A 25,109-nucleotide genomic window follows, 5' to 3' on the forward strand; every position below is an offset into this window, starting at 1 on the left:
ATCCAAGAGAAATGAAAATATATATCGACAAGAAATGTGTAATTTTTTATATCTAATATATGGTAACTAATATGGTAAGAAATAATAAAGTGATTGCCTTAGGTATAGGAGTGTTGACTAGGAAGAGAACAAGGGAATTTTCTGAGATCATGGTTATATTCTATATCTAAATAAAACATGGTTACAAATGTATGCATTTATCAAAACTCATCAAAGTATACAAATAACATTTGTGTATTTCACTGTATATTTAAACTAAAATCACTATTAAAATATTGAATTTCAGTTACTTGGCTTCATGTAAGTATGGTGTCAGTCAATGATTCTGAAACTACTTTATATATGTATACTTTATATATACATAAATAATATATAATATATACATGGACATTTCTATAAATACAGATATTTCTATGTATATGGACATGTAGATAATCACAGAATGAGAGAGAGAGATGAGAGAGAGAGAGGAAGGAGGGAGGGAGGGAAGGAAGGAAGGAAGGAAGGAAGGAAGGGAAGAAGGACAGAAGGGGACCAGAAATGACACACCAGATAAAACATGTCTAATTTTGTATGGAGCATTCTGGACAGTCTTTCCTGATATATGCCATTTGTATAAAGCCCTAGCAGAGGTTAAAGAATGAGACAAGCATTAATCCAAAGGAAAGTATTCTAAATCTGAGGAAAAACCACGGAAGTCAGTGGTGTGAAATGTCTGGTATGTTAGAAGATCAAGAAGGTCAGTGTGGAGGGAATATCATTGATGATAATTTCAGCATGTTAGTAGAACACAAAACAAATAAGGTCCTGTAGGTATTTGTAAGAATTACTTGTTTTACTCTGAAAGAAATGGGGAGATAGCACGTAGGTTAAAGGATTTACGTGTTCTGAATAGACTGTAGAAGGGCATTAGTGGAAACTACAATCCATTTCAGAGACAATGATAGCCCAGTACAGGATGATAACTAAACAGAAGTGGTGAAAGTAGTTAGATTTTAGATTTTAGAAATTTAGATTCATAGATTTTAGAAATAAATACTAGATATACAATTTAGGTTTTAGATATTTAGATTTAGGTAAATCTCTCACAAGATTCACTCATTTAAGAGATGTCAAGTAAGCATATGGAAATGGTCTGGATTATTTGAAAGCAATCTAAATAGGAGAAACATATTTGAGATCTATCAGGATGATGTTCTATAGAAAGCTATGAATTTGAATGCAACCAACTTGAAGGAGACCAAGTTGATAAGAAGGTCAAAGCTGATCCCAGGGCACTCCCTGGTTTAGAGATTGGGAGATAAGGAGGAATTTATAAAGAAGAATGAAAAGCACCAGATAGTGAGCCGTAGTGGAAGTAAGTGAGGTGGTGCCCTAGAAGTAAGAAGACAGGGTTTCAAGCTAGAGGGAGTGATCGATTCTATCGAAGATTGCTAATAGTGAAGAAACGTGAAGACCAAAGTTTTGTCATTGGAGGTTATTACTGAACTAACAAAAAATTTGTTTAGTAATGAAGTCAAAACCTAATTAGAGTGTCTATCAGAAATGACATGCCAGGAGGAGCTTGTCTGCTTTTGAAAGATGATAACTTATTCAAAAGATAGTAGAAAGAAAGGATTCTTTTTGAAAGTGGTATTAGGTCAGGAAGGAAGAAATCACAGCTAATGAGAAAGATCAATTAAGGAAAAAGGTTTTAAAAGGCATGAAAGAAAGGGAAGAATTTCTGGGGCAATGTCTTTGAATAAGCAAGTTAGATGGAGGTGCTAATGGGGAATACCATTAAAAACAAAATCTTCAGCCAACTAAGAAAATCTTTCCACAAAAGTAGAAGGAAAGAAAACAGCTTTGTTAGAGAGTGGCTACTCTAAGCCAGAAAGTAATCTTACCTGTTTATATTGCCAACCAAATACAACCCTATGACACGTATGTTCTCACAATAAACAATAACTAGTCCTTAAATAAGAGGACTTGACAGTACCATTGGTCACACATCATTCTTACTAGATTTGCCTGGTAGTTGGGGTGGCCATCTGTGTTTGCTAGCTTGCTTTTTCCAAAGGAAAAATAACTTTCACGTTTTTGTGAAAAGAGGAACTTTGGCAACTTAGCATGAGGTTCCCACTGACATAAGGCTTCTATCCTCCAACAGAAACTGGGAGTCGGAATGCTGTTTTGATGATTACATTTCAAAGACATGGCTCCCAGGTCCTTGAGAAAGACATTATTGGGTCATACAGCTGGCAAATGGCTTATTTAGTTTTAAAAAGATTTACATAAATTTTAAAAAGACAGAGAAAAGGTTATGAGTATTCTAAAGTAAGGGTTCTGAGAAAAAGTGGGAGGTGGAGTTCTTCGCTTATTTTTAAGAGGGAGAATTAAGCCTCTTATTTTTAATTTGTATTTGCCCTTATACTATATATAAGAGGGAATACAGCTCTTATATAGGATCATGATTTCCTTCATAGAGATGGAATGTATTGTGTAAAAAATAAAAGGGCCATAATTCTTATCCAAGACCTTTGTAGTCAGATATGTTATAAAATGGGAACTTTTTGGGGGCGCCTGGGTGACTCAGTCAGTTGAATGTCCAAATTCGGCTCAGGTCATGATCTCACACTTTGTGGGTTTGAGCCCCGCGTTGGGCTCTGTGCTGATAGCTAGCTCAGAGCCTGGATCCTGCTTCAGATTCTGTATCTCTCTCTCTCTCTCTGACCTTTCCCTGTTCACGCTGTCTCTCTCTCAGAAATAAGTAAAAAATGTTAAAAAAATAAAATAAAATATGAACTTTTTTGGATTATAGACAGAGTAATACTGTGATATATACTTTATGTGTTAGGAAAAACCCCAGTGAAGTCTTAAGTAATACTCTGAAATCCAAACAATAATATATCCATAGGGAAATATACAAATATTCATACTAATTAGAATAAAGAGTATACATAGCTATACTCAATTTCAGGTAAAGTTTTAATGCCAAATGAGTTGGTCAGGTCAGGTCAAGTCTCATAATCAGATGAGATATAAAAATCTCTTGGTTTCCACAGCCTTTTGACTTTGGCTTATAAATAAAAGACTTGAGATTTATAGGGGGAATGGGATAGTGAATGAACAAAGGAAACACAGTATGATTCGCACCGAGAGGGCTCATGTGAAGCCCTTTAAATTTAGAGGGACGATAGTCAATATGACTGCATGTTTCTCTCCAATCACACTCATCTGCATTAACCTCAAAGAGAGCAAAAAGTCGGGCTGAAGCAGTCCTATGATTTCTAGGGAAATTGTGAAAGAGGGGAAAGGAATTGAGTATACCTGCAGAAGAATGATTATAATGACATGGCCTGGACTTTCAGTTAGATAATAAGTAGGGAGATAAGGTTCTGAGTGAGTGTGTACCACACGGGTAGGTGGGAGAAGTTGGACTAAAATCCCTGTAGGGTTCAACAGGCATAAGACTAGGGTTAAAAGGTAGTGAGATTCAAAGGGATGGTATACAGAGTGGGATTCAAAATTGAGATCATAGAATTTCAGGTAAAAATGAAAAGATCTGTGGAAATTCCATGAGAATTAGTGAGAAAGTCAAGATGGAGAAAAAATACGTTGGAGGAGAGGAGCTTATTTAAAGGTTACTGGAAAGAACACCTCCTAGGAAATTGAAATTATAATAGTAAGCAGGGCTAGAGAGAGAAACCGTAAATCAAAAGCTAAATATTCAGGAAATGAGGACTGACACCCTGCAAATAAATGAACCAACTCTCTATTGTCCACATTTAAAAAATTACTTTTTTTTTGCCTTTCTTACATTTCTATTTTGGAAAGCTAAGATATTTCTATGTTTCTGATCGGTGCTTTAGTAATATGATTTTTACTGAAAATGAATTAATTTCTCTTATTGTAAATTATTGTTTATTAACATTATTAAACTAAGATAACATGTTTCAAACTAGTAAAATTTATAAATCAAAGGAAAATTTAAGATATTTTAATATTAAAATTAAACTTATTTTCATACATAAATTCTAATCCAACTTTCTAATATTCAAAGTGATGTAAATTATGCAATGTACATAATTTTAAGTGTAACATTTTCTAGGCTTTTTAAACATGGATACCAAATATAAGTGTTCCTTTTTGAGTTTTAAAACAGTAGTAATGGAGACTGATCAAGAAAGTCTAATGAGCAAGATTAACTAAGTCAAATTTAGTTTTAGAAATCTGTGTAAATTGTCAAGTTAGGTGATGAACTTACTCATTGTTTACTTCTTTTCTAAATGGGCTTGATGAAGATAAGAAGCCAGATTAGATACTGAATCTTAGCTTTGTGATCCTTTTGTCAAATAGTTAAATTATTACTCTTCTTTCTTATGACAAGGATCCTCTGCATGTAGTATTTCAAGCATTGTACTGCCAAAAATTGTGGAATCAAGAAGTTACATTTCCTATCACAATGCAAATGTCATCAGACTTGCACGTTTGCATATTTTATGCCTCTTTAATAATGCATTCTTAAATTTGGTTTTAAGTTAAGGACAGTGTTTGCTTATTGATCATGATGCATTATCCACACCCTGGAAAGCACTCTGCAGTTTGCATCTTCTCAGTTAATTCTGAATAATTCAGGAAGTATGTGAGTTGTATTTATTTTCATTAACTTTTTATCCATATATACCTGACAAATAGTGACATATAATATGCTATACCTAGTTATGAACATGGGACTATTGTTTATCAGTTTACAATGTTACTGATTGTACATCGTGGCTTTGGAGCATATATATAATTTAAGAACATGCTTAGAATTCTCCTATAGCTATAGTGTACCTTTCATCATATGTTTTATTACAGGACCCTTTTATGGTGTTTTTTCTTTTTTTACACAAGGTACAGTTATATAAAATATTTTTGTTATAATTGGCAAAAGATGCACCACTTCAGACAAATTAACTTTTTCCCCAATATATGCAGTCATTGTTGTTTTAAAAGCATGAAGTCAAATTTTAAAAATATATTTTTCTGAATTTCAGTGGGCTTTCAATTTTAAAAAAATGAACAGAACTGGGGAGTATTTAAGCCTAATATTATGGAAATAGTCAAAAAGTGGTATTATACTTTTTCAAGTGACACACCAAGCCCCAGGTTATCGCATTGGAATTAAGTAGACAAGCAAGTCTAACAACCCCAAGGGAAAATGCCGCTGACCCATTTATTTAGTAAGAATCACACGCAGAATAAGAGGGTGATTTAATTCTGGGCCAAGTAAGTATTTCTTAATTTATAAACTTAAACATGCATTTAATTCAATGTGGCAAAAATGCATGCTATCCAACTTATACATTTTGAAGCTAAGTCCTGTCAATAATTTTTACTTTACTGGAACAAAGAAAAATTATTGTGCTGAAATATTAAAATAGAAGTTTAAAAACCATACACTAATATTTTATCATGGTTTGAAACAAGTGTATCTACTGATAAATACAGAATGCCACATTAGGAGTAAATTTAAGTTACTAACTTGTCATAAAAGAGAACTTTGATGAACAGCTTGCATCATTTTCAGCTTGCTTCTTTTTCTATTTTCATAGAACTGCTTACCAAAAAAAGCAAAAGTGCTGAAAATGATGGAAAAAATTTGAATTTGAATTATGACAATAATGTCATACCTTACTATGTTTTTATTTGAAATGTTGAGAGATATTTACTTACTGCTAAAATTCCAAAGTCAAGAGCCTCATTTTTCATTTATTTCTTTTAGCTGAAGAATCAGCTAATATGCCATATTGTAACAATACACCTTAGTCATTGCCCTAAGTCTTTCATGAATGGTTTGAAGTTATTTTCATCAACACCAACTTTTTTAAATTTGTTCAGTGATAAAGTAAAACAAACAGAAAGACTAGTGCTATAACTTGGAATCATTCTTAAACTTCTGCAAAAGCAAAGTACACCTATATCTACCATCTTTTCCTACCTCTCCTTCCAAATTATTTATTAACTTCTCACTACAGTATTGTGCATCCAAAATAATGTAAGAAGAAATATTGAGAAAAATGATCTTTTTTATTCAAATCATTGAAAACTGATGCCTCTCATGGTTTGTCTGCTAATGCATTAGTCATACACACAAGTGAAATACAATCTAAGAGACCCGAGACCTGGCTTCCCTGCATATGCTTACTTTTTTTTTTTTTTTGATAGACTGACATAACCTGAAATATCGAGAACAAAAATTGTAAGAAAACTTAGAATAATCCAAGTGCATTAAAATCAACTGATATTTAATCTTCCAGATGATATACCTTCAGGTTTCAGATATTTTACATTAACAAGTTTTAAGAAGCACTTTTGTATATGAAGGAAAAAACTTTACAAATAGAAAATAAAGATCAGTCAAAATTATCTTATCAGGACAAAACTTTTTGTTCAGCATCATTCACATTCGTAACTTGACCATAAGATTTTTTGAAGCTTTGTTTCTACTTTTGATTTTAGAAACTGCCATATGGGTAACTTTATGTTCTCAGTATATTATTAAGAGCAATGGAAAAAACAGCAAGAAACAAAATTTTAATTAATGACTAACAAATCCTGAGGACTTTACATGTGAACTTTTCTTACATATGACCAGCCTTATGAAAAAAATACATGGAAAAATAAAGTGATCTACTTTAGCTCAAAAAGCTTGTAGATGGTTGAATCAGATGTGACTGTTGACCTCAGTTTTCTGGTGCCTTTTTAATTCATAATTCTTAATTTAACAATGGATATGTTTTGGTGGTAGTGATGCTAGAGTTCATTTATTTGACAAATGAAGAAAACATCTAAATACCTAATTTCTAGGTGTAGATAAATATTTAACTTACAAATTATTTTCTGAATGATAGGAATATTTCCAACTATGTATGTATGAGAGGCATTTGATTATATAGAGAGAATACATATTATATCCAAAATGTAATTGCAGTAAGGTGAAATACCCTCTTAAATGCTTATTTTGGTCATCAAATCCATATTAACTGTGTAACTAAAATTAATCAACTGATTCTCAAAATATAACAAAAACAAGTTCTTTAAAATCTTATTTCTATGTAGGTGTTCTTTCTGTTATTTAAAAATAAGAAATGTTTCATGAAAAAGTTACCAAATAAAAAATGGCATCTATCTATCTATCTACCTATCATCCATCCATCTATCTATCTATCTATCTATCTATCTACTTACAGATATAGGTATATTCATATGACTTGTTTAGGCTATGAGTAATTTGTATTACCAGCATAAGTGAGAAATCAAAAGTAATGATTAATTCTTGTCTTTTCCCAAGGGAATATGTTATTGTTATTATATTGCCATGAAGCCATTTACCGCATACATGTGAAATATCACAGTGTAAAATTATTAGCTTTAGCCCTCAACTAGGCAAATTAAATATTTTAGCATGGTGAGATTCAAAATATATTGAGTATTTTTAATCTAAATTTAAATCTTTGAAAGTGAAATATAGTTTAAAGTAGTACTTACTATTGTGTTATTTCAAACAAGCTTTACAAAATTATAATAGGGTAGTCATTTGGAAGTTCAGCATGAAACTTACTTCCTATTGAGGGACCTAATTACCAAACATTTTTGCTCACATTGCCTGAAGGTTATGATTAGAACACATTAAAAAATCAGCAGATTCAGATCTAAGTGAACAACAAGGTACATAAGGTGATGAAAGGTCTTCAGTGAAAGTACAAGGCCATAGCCATTAAGGATCTTCTATGAGAGTAAAATCATTTAAAAATCAATGCAAAATCTTTTAGAGACTTTCTGTTCAGTAAAACACAAATAAAATTGCCAGAAAGAATGAGAGCTTCTGAATTTTATATGAACTAAACTAGAAATTACATGGAAAATCATAGGGAGGAGAAAAAACATGAATATATAGATTTTTAACAATATAGTTGTCTCAACACTTTAAGGTTGTTGTTACTGGGCATTGCTGCAAACACTATTACTTTATTTCTAATACTAAAATTTCAATTTTATCTTATAATGATAGTTGACAAACTTGATAAATTGGTAGAAACTATATAATAACTTTATTTGCATATTTAAAGTAGGATATTTTAACTTTCTACTTGACATATAAAGTCTGTCTAGATGAATACATCAATAGAACAAAATAGAGTCCAATATGACAAATGAGTTTCACAAAGCGTGAAGACAATTCAGTGGAGAAAGTATAGTCATTTCAACCATTTCAACCGTTTCAACACCAGAATAATTGAACATCCACACATAAATAAATTTTGATACATACCTCATACTATATACAAATAATAAGTAATTATTAAATGGATGATAAACCCAAATGTAAAACCTAAAGATGTAAGTCTTCTAGAAAGAAAACTTTTTTTTTGGCTTTGTTTAAGCCCAAGAATTCTCAGCCGTGTCATCGAAAGCATAATCCATAAAAGAAAATGTGGTAATTTGACTTCATAGAAATTAAAAATGTTACTCTTCAAAAGAAAGACTAGGAAAAATATTTGCAAATCATATCTTATCAGAACCTGTGTCTAGAATATACAGCGTACTCCTAAAATCAATAATAAGAAAACTCAAGTAAGTGGGCAAAAATTTAAACAGGCAATGTATGAAAGAGAACAAACTCATAAAAAATATACTCAACATCATTAACATTAAGGAAATATAAATTGAAATCACAATAGATTAACACCTAATATCCACTAGATTACTTTAAAGACTTTATCACAAGTGTTGATAGGGTTGTGGAATAACAGTGATTCTTATATACTGGAGTGGAGATACAAAATGATATGACCCGCTTCCGAAATTTGACAGTTTCTTAAAATTTCAAAGAAACTCATATTATAAAATCAATATGATACCACACATGGGTATTTCTCCAAGAAAATAAAGCATATGGCCATACAAGGACTTATACATGAGTGTTCATTACAATTTTATTCTCACTAGCCCCAAACTGGAAACAATCAAAATGTCCACATACATGTGAAAGAATAAACACATTTTAAGTATAGGTATACAAAGGTATACTATACAGCAAAGAAATGAATGAACTATTGATACATGAAAAAAAATGAATAAATCTCAGAATAATTATGCTGAGGAATGAAGTTCAGCCTCCCTCATTCAAACAAAAAAGGTACATAGTATATAAAACTTAAGAAAATATAAAATAACATATAATTAGATAAACAGATCAGTGACTGGTGGCTACCTACGGCTGGAGAGTAGGGGGGATAGCAGGAAGGGGTAAAAGGGATTATAAAGAGATATGAGGGAACTTTTGGGAGGTATTGGACATATTTATTATCTTGAATTTAGTGGTTTCATAGTTTATACATATTTCAAAGCTTATCAAATTTAACAATTGGAATAGGTACCGGGAATTGTATGTTAAATATAACCCAATAAAGCCATTAAACAAAAAGCTACCACCCCCATTAGTTTTGTGAATAAAATTTAAGAAAAAGTAAAATAAGGCCTTGAAAAATACAGCAACAACAACAACAGCAACAATAATAAGGAAGAAGGAAGGGAGGACATACCACAGCTACTTTTAGGCTGCTTCCAACAAACCAAATGAGCAAACCACCAAATGTGTTGCTATAACGGCAGTTTCTCCAACCATTAAATGATTTCCCCTGTATCTCCTTCTCTACCTTCCACCAGAAATTGTTATTTTGGCCTAAGGGATCAAGAACTGATGGTAAAGCTTGCACATGGGAAAATCTGAGGGAATAAATCATTCCCAAGAATTATTTGGAAATGGCTGTTAAATTACTTTACATAATGTGTCTAAAAGAAACCACCCAGGAAGCCAGTATAATGACTTTTGCAGAACTGGCTTCCTAATTGCTCATGCGTTATGTCCCATGGGCAAGTAAACCTTGATTGAACAAACTAAAATTAGATAAACTGTGGTTGCCACTTTTATTTTAGAGTATAAATATTTCTAATAAATTCACATAAAATTCAATTACAATCCTAATAATGTACAAACATAGATCACTTTTTCTAAAGATTAGAAAATATAAAAATATTAGTAGACCTGTGGGAAAAAATAAAAGTTCACTTCAAATGAAGTGTACCATGCTAAGGAAGCAATGCAACAAATTCTCTCGTGAAACAAAAGGAAAAATTAAATAAAGAAATTATATTAATTGCAAGATTTATGATACATTTTTCCCCGTGGTCTTAGATCAGAAATGAGGAGTTTTGGATGAAAGACCTATTGTATAATGTAACAGAGAGTCACACACTAGGCACTATTTGACAACTCAGTGTTAAAAATTATTTTATAATTTTGTGGAAGACTGGAAAAGTATTAATATAGTTAGACAAAATAAAGCAAACATAGAGTATATGATCCAATATTAATGAAACAGCCATGTTGACTTGGTGAAGCTTCCAGACTGGGATTTCCAGATGTTAGATTATAAATAGTAGTTAGAAGATCATAAAATTATCCAAACAATGTGTATAGAGTAGAAAATTTAGTATTTTGGTCAAGCATTGACATTTAAATTCACATTTAATCCTTTAATCTATAACATCTTCCATTTATGCAGCATCTACTCTATACCTGCCTAATTTGAATTCTTTAAAGATAATCATCTCATTTATTCATTACAACAAAATTTTATGGTAGGTATTATTAATCCTGTTTTAGATGAAGAAACAAACTCCCAATAGGTTAATTTGTGTATTAAGACATTTGTAATGCCAGAGCCTAAATTTTGACAATCTTCTAACTGGCCATCCTGCCATAATTCATTGCTCTCTAATGCCATTTCCACGTGGAAGCCTGAATCATGTTCCCATTGCCTTCAAGATAAAGTACAAGCTCCATAATTTGGTGTGCTATGCCCTTCAGAAACGGGCCTTCCTTTACGCCTAGCGTTTTCTTTCTCACAGTGCTCTAATCCTCTCTCTCCATTGGAAACCCAGTCTGAGATTTTGACAGATTGTGTGGCTTTGGTTGAACTTGTGCATGGTTCTATCTGCTTTGAATGTCTGTCTTTTCTCTTACCCCAGGCTAATTTCTACTTGGAATTCAGAATTTGCAAGGATCATTTCCTCTAAGAAATGTTCTCTCACTCTCTCCAATTTCAAGTAGATGTCCTATGCCTTCCCCTTTCCACTCTGTCCATACATGTCATTATGCTTTTCACACTAGGATTTCTACTACTGCTGCTATATTTTTCACTACTCTTCTTTTTCTCTTTGTCCTCTTTTTCTCCATTAATAGATCATAAGATCCTTAAGGGCATGTTCTATGTCCATCGTCTAGCACACTGCCTGACATAATAAGCACTCAAATTGTATTTGTTGAAGAAGTAGGTAAATAAATAAATGGAAGCATAAGGAGAACATTTAGATAAATTAGTAATTCTAGGAAGAAAATGCACATTGTACAGGTCTATAACAATACTAAAAGTTAAACAGAAAATATAAAAGTATTTTTACAAATGAACAAATTAAAAATTTTGTTTTTAAAAAGATGTAATAATTGAAAGTCTAAGATAATAAAAAGAATAGCAAATTGTATGGAAACACTTTTCACAATTAGGTGAATAAAATGTTTTTAAACAATATGTAAAATATTCAGTTGTATTGGGAATCAGAAGAGGTAATTTCTTTTCTTTTTTTTTTTTAAATGTTTTTATTTATTTCTAGGAGAGAGAGAGAGACAGCGTGAGCAGGGGAGGGTCAGAGAGAGAGGGAGTCACAGACTGAAACAGGCTCCAGGCTCTGAGCTGGCAGTCAGCACAGAGCCCGACGCGGGGCTCGAACCCACGAACCGCGAGATCATGACCCAAGCGAAAGTCGGACGCTTAACCGACTAAGCCACCCAGGCGCCCCAAGAAGAGGTAATTTCTATCAAGTTAGCAACTATTCAAACACTTTTCATTTTTTATAATGATATACAATGGCAAGCGGGCTTTTGTCCTATGAGCTTATAGAGGGATTGTAAATAGGAAAGGACTTGGGACAGATAGTATGATTGCACATCCAGAGCATTAAAATTGCAACAATCTCGAGCCAGCAGTTTTATCTTAGTAATGAATTAATTTTTTTAAATTTTTTGAATGTTTTATTTATTTCTGAGAGAGAGAGAGAGAGGGAGANAAGCCAGCAGTTTTATCTTAGTAATGAATTAATTTTTTTTAATTTTTTGAATGTTTTATTTATTTCTGAGAGAGAGAGAGAGGGAGAGAGAGAGAGGAAGCAAANCCAGGCACCCCACTAATGAATTATTTTTACAAAGGCAAACATGCATACATGGACAAAGATGATTATCACAGGGTTATTTATAATAAGAGATGTGAAACCATTTACATGTTCAATAATAGCAGTATTGCTAATTATAACTATAATACTGTAATTAGTATTCTATTAATGTAATAAAATATGTGATATATGAAAAAGTAGCACTGACATCACAAAATCTCATGCTTTGTAAAAACTGTATATGCAATATAAATTAAACTTAAACATACAAATGTCAAAACCATAGAATATGGAAACTTCTGTCTACAAAATAGTAAGAGATATTATGGATCTTAATTTTTTATTTTATTTTTCCATATTTTCTCCCCATTAAACATATTTAATAATCAGTAAAACTAAAAAGAGCATTAATTAATGAATGGAAAATATAGTTTTGGAAAGCAGCAGAGGTTAAATAGCATGAGTATGAAATGCCTTCACATTTTAAATACTAATTCATCAAACAACTTCTATGTCACTCAGAGAAATATTGTGAATATAAAATCAAACTATTCAAAGCCCCTTGTGTCTGTGTTTTTACTGTCTAGTTGATTATACATGTATAGGAGGGATGGTTATAAGACCACTAAAATCATCAACCAGCCTTGTCATTCCTCCCAAATGGGCTTACAGAGTCATGTCCATTTGAAAAATAATAGCTATAGATATATCATTTACATACACAAGTGTACATATAGAGAGTTCAGTGATCAAATAAACTATCCACAAAGGTTAGTTTTAACCAGCAAGAAAACACCAGGAAATGACAGATATACGCTGCCAATTAGGAAGAAAATTTTATTCTAGGTTATGTAAGGTGATCCTACTGTTTGCTCGCACAGAAGAAGATTCTGCATGGAATGCGGTATTATTCTGGCAACTGATTAGCATTTTGATATGCTCAAAATTTGTTCACATGGAAATGAAATATTAAAGCAGACAGCAATTCAAAGTAATAGATGAAACTATTGCACAAAATTGTTTTTCTGTATTTTTAGATAATTGGTTGCCAAGGAATGCACTCAAGATTATTTCTGCCTTTTCTGATCACCACAGAGATAAGCATATAACAGGAAATATATATACATATATATGCATATATATGATACACTCACACACATACACATATATCCATATATATGCAAAGTGTATATACCTTCTTTTGATTTAGTCTGTTAAAAATTAGTGCAAAACTAGGAGCTATCTTCCTGTTTAGTAAATGATGATAAAATATTATGTCTCAAGATTACTAGAGAGTGTTCAGATTCAATTTTCTCTTTATCTAGCAAAAATGAAGAACTGAAAATATCATTAAATCTATTTTGTTATTATCCAAAGGGAACTTATCTTGAAATTTATAAATATGACTTCTGTAAAACTTTTCCAGTTTGTAACATTTCATACTCTATTAATTGCTGCTAAAATGTTACTTTAAATTTTTTTAATGTTTTATTTATTTCTGAGAAACAGAGAGAGAGAGAGAGAGGCAGCATGAGGAGGGGAGGGTCAGAGAGAGAGGGAGACACAGAATCCAAAGCAGGCTCCAGGCTCTGAGCTAGCTGTCAGCACAGAGCCTGAATTGGGGCTTAAACCCACAAGCCGTGAGATCATGACCTGAGCCGAAGTGGGACGCTTGGGACCCTTAACCAAATGAGCTACCCAGGTGCCCTAAAATGTTACTTTAAATCTACACTGTATAAAAACACCTGATCATTCTTGATCAAGCTCAAAATGGGAAATAAACATGTTACATTCAGGTGATGAAGATGAACGTTCTTTAAAAAAAAAGGTGTGGAACATTAAAAGTAAATTACAAGTAGTTGAAATGTGTCTAAACTTGTTCTTGGTCCTAACTGTGAGAAGGGAATAGCAGCTTATATTTGGGATGTGTGTTTGTTCTTTCAGTTCACAGTCTATTTGGTAAATGACCTATTCCAGCACTGGAAATGTGACCACAGTGGCTCATAAGTGCTAACGTATAGCCAAAAATTGCAAACCCCCACTCCTAACGTCACTTCACTCCTACAGTGTCATGCTTAGAGTTTCATTGTACATTCACTTTTCAGGATATAAAAGTTAAAAGTTTTCAATGTGTTGTTTACATATAGTCACAAAAAAGTTCAGATTCCCCTCCATCATGCAATGGGATTATATTTGGGGATCTCATGGCAGTCACATTGCAAAAAGCTTGTAGTCTAAGGAATTTTTATTTTATAATATTCTATGTAATAAAGATCTTTGATTCTTAAACATATATTACAAAAATGAATTATAATGTGTTTGGTCAATATTATTGGCTTTCTTTTTCTTTTGACCTTCTTAATTCGATCCATTGACATTTGCTCATTTTTAAAAATATCTCACATCGTCCAAAATGTAGCAGACTGATTTCATCCTTGTATTTCCTGAGCCTCTAGCTGTCCACAATTTGAAAAGGAAACCACAAGAAGGTAGTGCAATCTATTCTCTTTTCAAAAATGTATATTTTATGAGCTTGTAAGATTGTTGGCGAAGGTGAGGTAAATAATGCTTATAAAGACCAACAACAATATAAAAGCTCACATATAATTTGGAGCTGCAGCTATCTGATGGAAATACTACCGAAAATAAGGGAGCCTGGTTTGCTGTCTAATGAACTTGGAAACAACTATCTAACACACACATTTATAGACACGTTATTTTGTTTATTTAAAAAGCATGCTTTATTCCACTGTGTTGAGTTTTAGATTTAATTTATGTTAGTATACTCCTTATTCTGAGAATTTTGGTATTTTCAAACTATCGGATCTTTGAAGTTATCTTTATTTAGAAAACTGCAGATTAAAAAAAACCACCCTAAATTTAGCTAACAGTTGTCAGGAAAATGCATCCTAACTAAGTAATTTGCAACCCAAACAAAATTCTCAATTTTAAAGATCGTTTTTCATGATATTTAATTATTTACATATTGTATAATTCCTAAAGGATTGGTGGTCATTAGCGTATTCAAAATACACCCTAAAATAAAATGTTATATACTCACTGTTTAAAATCCACAATAAGACAACATGAAATATGACCTAGTTTAAATTCATACTCTGACTTTTTCTGAAATATCAGTGGTGGTTTTGTATATTTAATTAGAAATTGCCATATTTTATGGCTTTACAGTCCATATATGATTTTAAGCACCTTAGAAATATCATTGGTGTTCTAAAAAAGAAAATGTGGTATATGGGAAAGCCACAAATTTATTATTCAAGACTTGAGGTATACTGCTTAAAATACTATTAAGCTGGATTAAAAATATTGATTTTGAAAATCAACAAGCAACTCCACCAAATATATACATCATACATATTCACTTGATTTAATTATGATTCATAATCTAGGCATGCTATATTTTCTTTCCCTTCTCCCCACTCAGTAGGCATGTTTTCTTTTAACAATGATTTGTGGTTTAATTTTAAATGTTTCTCACCCATTAATATAATTTTACATATACAGGGCACATATTAAATTTTTAAAGCATTCAATATCATGGTGAACTATGGCTAATAAAATAAAAAAATAGTTCAAGAAACTGCATGGCTGTTTTATGGATCTATTTACTACAGATTCATAACTTTAAATAATGGATCCAGCAATCAAAGTAAATGTTTTGTAAAAATGCAGTGCATTTCAAAATACCTGAATTAATTTATTTTTAAGTATATTTGCATGTTTTACCTTCTTAGATTACATGTAATTCTATTAAAATATATCATATAACATGGATAGCAACATGGCTAATTATGTAAGCCAATATGATACAATCACAATGTGTTAGTAGTTTGTATGTACCACTAATAACTTTTTTTACAAGTTATTTGATTTCCCAAATATTATTTGTGCCCTCCCCCCAAAAAAACACAAAGACCTAATTTTGGGGACAGAATATTTAAAAATAAAAGAGTTCATATCATTTTTTACAATTTAGTTGAAAACGCTTAAGGTGATTGTGTGGGTGCATGTTTTCCCTATGACAGAATATTGTTTAAACTCACTTACTAGTTTTATTTAGATGTGTACAGTTTTAAAATACGTTTACCATATTATATATTTCTTAGGAATCAATAAATTTTGAGCTGACATTCTCCATATAGTATCATTAACATTTCTAAATTTACTCAGTTTAGTATCAAAATGATATGAATTTTTGTTTTCTTGAATTTTTATAAATATTTAAAATTTCAACTGAAAAATTTAAACTTTTAACTTTGGCTCTCTGGCATCCAAACAATGAACTTACTTGTAGCAATCAACAGTATAGGACAACAAGAATACAGAGTGCCTGTGATGGAGAGGACACGTCAGACAGTAATGCTGTATTGATTCTTAGGCAAAAGCTACTCAGAAGGCAAGATTTTCCATAATCACATGAAAAACTTCTCACTCACTCTGATGACTTGTGTAATTTAAGCGGCACACTAACATAGAGAAAGATTCTTGATGTCCTAGGTAAAAAGGTGAAATTTGTTTTTTATTTAAGTACACTGGATAAACAACAATTAACAAGTTGCACTCGTTGACTCCAAAGAGCATGGGAATTAACAACTATTTTCCCCTGAGCATTTGTGTAGAGATTTAAACAATTGTGTGTACCAATAATGTGAGTAGGATATTCTGCATATGCAAGCAGAACTTTTTATAGACAGGAAACCTAGTATTGGGAGTTAAAAAACAAAAGCCAGGGGCCATTACAAGGTTCCTTGGACATCTTATGATATACCCTTATGAATAATAGATCAGGGATTAAGAATGAGCATGATGAGCAATTTCTAGAATATTTGGAAATCTTGTAGCTTCCAGACATTTTTGTATTACTTGTAAATCTACTGGGAAGTTCTACCACATGAAATTATTCATATTGAAAATTAATAATAATTTTAAGAACAATAAATTATTTACAGAGGAAATGCTCACATAAGAAATAAACAGAATGATATTAAGGCCAAAACTGTTAGAGTAAAACAAAATCACAGAATTTTGAAAAAGACAAAACAGTGAATTTTGTTTTATAAAATGAAAAATGAATTTGTGTTTCAAGTTTCTTGAGTTCAAATCCTGATTTATTTTATTACTACTTGCTTGACGTAGAGCAAAATTTTTAAAACATACTCAGAATGTTTATATCCACTTGACAAGTGGGATAATAATGCCTATGCTTTATTGGTTTGTCATCAGGATTAAATGAGATACATATATTTTTTGGAGTTAAACACTAAAATGTGAATTCTTGAGAGGTTTCTTAAAAATGTCATTGGTATATGGGAAACTTTATTTATATAATAATCCCAATGCTGAAAAAGAAATCAATAATGATACAGTTCAGTTTCACCTTATAAATGCCAACAACAACAAAATGTTAAGAAAAACTTAAATGTGAAGTGACCAAAATGTTACTAGATATCAAGTTTCTTATACTCAAAATGAACAGAAACTGCCTGTCACAATGCTGCTCCAAGTTAACACAGTAAATGGGGGGTTATGTTGAATAGTTTTGAAATGCAATTGAATAATTAATTTAATAGAAATAAAGGTAATTTATCATGTCCAAAAAAAAAGAATAGTTTTATTTAAAAGTTTTATGCCAGTCCTTTGCAATATTTAATTACAAGCCTAAATGTTGAATTATGTGAATGCTAACTCATAAAACTAAAATGAAATGGTTATTTAATCTATTCATTTGCTTTTGAAGCTGAACTGAAAAACATATTGTTAAGTTAACTTTATTTCTTAAAAATTTTTCTTTCTTTATTTTGAGAGAGAGAGGGAGAGAGAGAAAGAGAAAAAGTAGGGCAGGGCTAGGGCAGAGAGAGACGGAGAAAAAGAATCCCAAGAAGTCTATCTCTCAGCTGTCAACACATGACTTGATTTCACCAACCATGAGATCGTGACTTAAGCCAAAACCAAGAGTCAGATGGCTGAGTGATCCACCCCAGCACTGCAAGATTACTACATTTTTAAAAGTGACAATACTTATGTGTATACCATAATCTTACTTGGCTTAGTGATTATACAGATTGATGAATCATTGCTTCCTTCTGATGATCTCAAATTCTTTGTGTTATAAATTCAACTTTTCTAGCACTCAGTGGAAAACGGAGCACAGTTACTTACATTTACTTCTTGATATTGATTTAGGTGAGGACTGATCAATTTCTTTTATTGGAGTCTCCACCACAGACTGGGTGAAGAATACTTCCTTGGTTAAGCACTAATTTGTAGGATCCACGTTAGTGTATCTGCTCTAAGCCCTCTCAATGTTTCTATAAGAGTTGTGGAATCAACAATAATAACACGAATATTATGGTAAACAGAGTCGAGAGTTTTCAGGGGAAGCATTTCTGAGATCACCTTAGCACACAAAGACAGGTTTGATCAAGTTACTCATTTTCTAGTCCCTAAAGCATGCCAAGCAAAGAGTAACAGCACCATGACAACAGAAAAATCTGAATAGCAAGCTCATGAAATATCTGATTTTGACTGAAGTATCTTCTCTATGAACTTTCAAAATAATTTTGCTGCAAATTATACACGCATTAATTTATCTAAAAGGAATTTACTCTAATTGGTTAATATCTGTAACTCAACAAAATTTTGGAGGGCATTGACAAAATAATGAACTGAAAAATATGTTTTTCAAAGCAATGGGAAAATTGAAGAAGACAAATCATTGTTTTTTAGGAAAACTGATTTCAGTTTGAGCAAGTATATAGAAGATCTATATGGAGCTATTCTTTTTTTTTTTTTTTTTTACTTTTTTTTAAAGTTTATTTATTCATGGTGAAAGAGAGCTCACATGTGTGTGAGTCAGGGGTGGAGGGCAGACAGAGGAGAGAATCCCAAGCAGGCTCCACTAACAGTGCAGAGCCTGACCATATGAAGGGCTTGATCTCACAAACATGTGAGATCATGACCTGAGCCGAAATCAAGAGTTGCATGCTTAACCAACTGAGCGACCCAGGCACCCCCATATGGAGATATTCTGGAAGCAATTTGAGCATTCACTGACATATAGGTGATAATTAAAGACATAATCCTGGATAAAGTCATTCAAGGAAGAGATTTTAGTGTGTCAAGAACAGAGAAACAAACATGGAACACAGAGGACCACAGTACTTACATAGATAAAAAGATACAGAAGTGAATGAGAAAAGACATTTAAAATGGTAGAAGGAAAAGCAAGATAGAGGGGCACCTGGGTGGCTCAGTCGGTTAAACGTCTGACTTCAGCTCAGGTCATGATCTCACAGTTTGTGGGTTTGAGTCCCGCATTGGGCTCTGTGCTGACAGCCAGATCAGAGCCTGGACTATTTCAGATTCTGTGTGTGTGTCTCTCTCTGACCCTTCCCTGCTCATGCTGTCTCTCTCTCTCTCTCTCTCTCTCTCTCTCTCTGTCTCTCAGAAATAAATTTAAAAAATTTAAAAAAGAAAGAAAAGCAAGATAGAATTGTTTTGTTTTATAACAGCATATACTGGAAGAGAGTGATAAATCATGTCATATTCTGAAACAAAATTACATAGGTTAAATAAGAACTTATAAAATTGTCATATAAGGAAAAATTCAAAGCAGAATGTTAAGTTAAAAATATAAAATAATAATTATGTCTCTAGAGGCTACAATTCCAGTTTTATAAAAGATATAGCTGGATGCGTAAAGATAATGAACTGGAAGGAAATATCACACCATGTTAACATTGGCTATATGTGGCTTATTTAAAATTTTGAAATTTAATAAATTGCCCCAAAAATGTCTTAAACGCAAAAACCAAAAACATTCACTGAATTTTCTATTTAAGGAGGCAAAATAGAATGTTAAAGTAGAAAGAGCTTGTAGTTTAGAATCAGACTTGCCTGAGCTCCAATATCAACTCAAAATCAATATCAAATAAATATCAATAACTGTGGCAGTATCAAAAGTCAATTGGAAAAGCATACTAATTTATGGGATAGTTCTTCTTTTTCACTAAATTGAAATTTTACCTTTATCATAATATAAATCCTGAGATATGCAAGATTTTATTATTTATTTCTCTACTTTGTTCCATTTCTCTATGATCTCATTCCGAGCAAATAACAAATTGAAATTAAAGGTGATATGAGCTCAGTTAGACATTAGGATCAATCAGCATCTTAATTAGCTCCTCACATTCCATGTATGTTAATAAAAAATGTACTGTGTATCATTATTTCTGCTATGTCCTCTCTCAGCAAAGTCAATATTTGAAATGAAGATGAAACCGAGATCTTAGGACTTCAGAAAATTGTGATTATGTTCAATTCTTGGCCTGAGGAATAAATTTGTGAGCAGAATAGCAGAGCCAACAACAGGAACTCAGAAGGAAATGAAAGCCATAGCCAGTTAGCACAATAGGCATAATTGGAGAATCAAACTTATGATGAATAACTAATTCCAATAAAGACTGAAAGAAATGAATGCCAATTGGTTAGATCTTTGAAATCTATTTCACAACCAGGCCTCTTCCTTTATCTCTTCCTCTCTTTCCCCCATCTTGCCTTTTTTTTTTCCTTTCCCTTTTTAAAAAATCTTTCAATCATTTATCAAATTTCCATCATATTATTTGTCCATCAACTTTTGAACCACTTCTCTGGGGTCACAGAATTACTACCAAAGGAATCGCTGTTAAACATACACATATTCCCTCATGGTAATACATACACAGGGCCACACATTTCTCTGGTTAAAAATTAGGAACTTGACTAGTCCTCACCTACGAGTTACTGAGGTTGCATATGTGCCACTTCCGCCACTGAACCCTGGATGTCTCTTAGGCTTCCCATCACACCATACTATTAAAGAAAGCAATGTATAAATATTGCCTAACACTTAGGAATCTTGTGGCTTTATATTTCAGAGACATGTTTTCTTTCAAATTCTGAATCACAATTTGAAGAGTGATTCTTTTTGAAAAAGGAAAGATGTTGTGCCAAAAGAGAGACAAAACACTTGATCTATTCTATTGTTCCTGAAGATGTGGACTTCTTCCTGGCATATGCAAGAACAAATATATAAGAAAAATATAAATAGACAATACTGAGCACCCACGAACAGATTGTAGCTCATGGAGGTAAATGGAGAGATAGAGGTAGAGGAAGAAACTGGCAAGGGGGTAATAAATTTCAAAATCTAGAGAGAAATCAGAGACCAAGGAGCACCATCAGGCAGGTAGTATTGTAGATTCAAATATATACTTAGCCTAAATTCTTAAATTCCTAAAATTACTTCAGAAGAGGAATTTATGTTTCCTGTCTTTTTCTTTGCTGCCCTTTGAAAGCACCACTCAGCTCTAAAATTTATTTTCTTTATGAAAGAATGTGACTGACCAATGTGTATTATGACTTGTACACACCTTTTCAGGATGCTAGCTACTATAGAGAATGCCCAATTCAGATGTTTGCTTTAATATCTATTTTTAAAAATTCAAAATAGGGGCCCCACCCCCACTCCTGGAACCAGCCAGCTTGCTCTGGTCGAGGAACACTCCAGTCCCCTTCCTGCAGGCTGCTGCCTTGAGACCTGGGACCTCAGCTAACGATGCTGAGAGCTGTGCAGAGAGAGGGGGGACTTCTGCATCCTGCATGTTAGTGCCCTGGGGGCTAAGGATGGCGCCTGGAGGCTGCGCAGACTCTGCTCTCTGCGTAAATTCACAGACATGAATGGATGACAAGAGAAAATGGTATGGGAACGGTGGGAATCAGCAATTTTGCACAGGAAGCTTTGGGAGATGTTTACTATAGGCTGTCCGAAGTTGGGACAAAATTGAAGAAACAGATTGAATTTGGTGCTTTGGAAAGTGTAAAAGTTGCTAGGGAACTCTATTCTCCTGTATCAGAAGAAGTAACTGAGATTAATGAAGCTCTTGCAGAAAATCCGGGACTTGTCAACAAATCTTGCTTATGAAGATGGTTGGCTGATCAAGATAACACTCAGTAATCCTTCAGAACTAGATAAATTAATGAGTGAAGAAGCATATGAGAAATACATAAAATCCATTGAGGAATGAAAATGGAACCCTGAAATAAACGTGTGAAACAACTTAAAATAAAGAAAATTTCAAAATGAAGATAATGATTTATTTGATTCATTCTCACTCTGCTCATGAAAATCTTAACCAAAAAATTTGATAGAGAATGGGTACTACTTTATTGTTTTCTGATAGAAAATGTGATTTCATTTCATAGTGTTATAGGCTTGTAACTTTATATAAAATATACAAAACATATTGGAAAATAACTTTAGAAATTCAGAAAAAAGTAAATGATATATTTTTTCTTGTCATCATTTAGAAGAGATGTTGATTGCAAATACACAATTTTTAGATGTTCCTATATGGTTGTTTCTATAATGTATACGAGAGCCTTGAATCAAGCTAAATGTATACAGGTACTTATCAAGTTAGGCAACCCATTTAATTGCAGGAATTATTTTTGTTGTTCCTGCAATCAGTGTGCATTTGAAATCAGCTAGAAGAGCTAAATATAACTTGACTACCGTCAGTCTTTTAAGTTCCTCATTTTGGGCTTTCTTAGGTATAACACAATCAAAAAATGACATCTTTTCTAAAAAGACCAATTTACACTAATATAATTTTTAAATATTCATACTTCAAACACTAATATTCTTGAACATTTTGAAACACAAATCCATTACTTCTTGGGCTAGGCTTCCCCTTCCATGTAATTGCTTATACAATGAAAGTATTTTATTTTAATGATATAGACAAAGGCAAGTACTTGAGTCAAAAGCAAAATAATACCTACTATTTGAGTGCTTACAATGGAAAGGCTTTGCATTTATTATCTCATTCACACAAGAGCCACTAAAGGTGGTGCAATTATTCTAACTCTTTGGGTGACCAGTGATATGAGAAATACTAATTATACCCAAGGTCACAGAAATGGAATGAGTAATTCTGGGTTTGACTGTTAGGTTTATCTAATTCTGAGGCTATAGTTAAAAAGTGAAAAAATAGTTGTTATGTTTGCTTTATTTTATTTAGATGTAATATAATAAGGTTTAATTGTGGACAATATTGAACTGATTTCTTACATGCGGTAAATATATTGAAGAACTTTAGAAAGAGGCTCACAAATTAGCACTTTTAAAACCAACTCCCTACATTTGTGCTCCTAGCTCTCATTTGAGTAATTATGAATGGGTAACTAACTAGTTAGACTTCCTGATATTTGGGACTCTTGCTATACTTATTGGAAGATAAAATCATAATGAGTGCAGTACTTTTCTGCCATGTGTCTGTGACAGGATCTTCCTGTACTCATTAATAATAATAGAAGAAATTGGATTATTTATTTCTGAGAGAAGTTTGGCTTGATACATTTCATCATATAACCTTAGTTAGATTAAGTTTGATTCTTCACTTTTGGGGAACGATTTACTAAATTTATCAACAAAGGATATGAACCACTAGATGGATCCAATATTAAAGACTCTACAAATATCATTTATATGCAAGTGAATGATATGTGATTACTTCATCTGAACTTCTACTTGGATTTCAGTATGATGCAAACCCTAACAATAATATCTTATTATAAACTAGTAAGGAGTTTACATGTTTCAGTTATTTGAACAGTACTGACTAGGAATCTCAATCAAAACTTTATTTTTCTGGGGGCGCCTGGGTGGCTCAGTCAGTTAAGTGTCCGAATTCGGCTCAGGTCATGATCTCCGGGTTCGCGGGTTCAAGCCCCACATCAGGCTCTGTGCTGACCGCTAGCTCAGAGCCTGGAGCCTGTTTCAGATTCTGTAACTTCCTCTCTCTCTGACCCTCCCCTGCTCATGCTATTGCGCTCTCTCTCTCTCTCTCTCTCTCTCAGAAATAAAAAAAAAAAAGTTTTCTTTTTCTGTAAACTTTGCTGTTCAGTTTTCCATTGGGGCCACTAGAAAAGTATGTCTTCTTTGTTTGTTTGTTTCAAATTAGTTTTTAAATTCCAGTTAGTTAACGTACAGTGTGATATTCGTTTCAGGAGAAAAATTTAGTGATGCATCACAAGTGCCCTCGATAATACTCATCCCCCATTTAACCCATCCCCCCACCCACCTCCTCTCCAGCAACCCTCAGTTTGTTTTCTTTAGTTAGAGTCTGTTTTATGGTTTGCCTCTCTTAATGAACATTCCAGAAGAAACATTTAAAATATTATGTCAATAGACTCAATTCATTTTACACTAAGTATTGTATAAGATATCCATTTTTCACAAGAAAAGATAAACTTCTCTTAACAATGTTACCCTTTCACAAAAAAGAAACCTAGAATGTATTTTTAAAATTCTGTACAATGATTAACTTAGAGAGGATGTGATTTTGATCTTCAACTGCACCAAAGCAATTGATAGTATTTTAAAGGTATGGGTACAAAAAATTGAAAGGTCAAAAACAGAGTGAGAGATAAAATGTGTATATAACACCTGTAGAAGTGGAAAAGTCTATCAATATACATGTAAATAAACAATTTATTAAGATATATAAACTTAAAGTCAATTGATATTGTTTATTTAATTTAAAGACTATTTAAAAAACAATTTTTAATGTTTATTTATTTATTTTAAGAGAGCACTAGGAGGGGAGAGGCAGAGAGAAAGGGAGAGAGAGAGAATTCCAAACTGGCTCCATGCTGTCAGCACAGAGCCCAATAAGGAGCTTGATTCCACAAACCATTACATCAACCTGAGCCCAAATTGAATCAGACACTTAACTGACTGAGCCATCCAAGCACCCTTGAGAACTACTTTTAAATAAAAATCACTG

This window comes from Crocuta crocuta, unplaced genomic scaffold (genome assembly GCF_008692635.1).
Source record: "Crocuta crocuta isolate KB4526 unplaced genomic scaffold, BGI_CrCroc_1.0 scaffold21, whole genome shotgun sequence".
In the NCBI taxonomy this organism is placed as follows: Eukaryota; Metazoa; Chordata; class Mammalia; order Carnivora; family Hyaenidae; genus Crocuta; species Crocuta crocuta.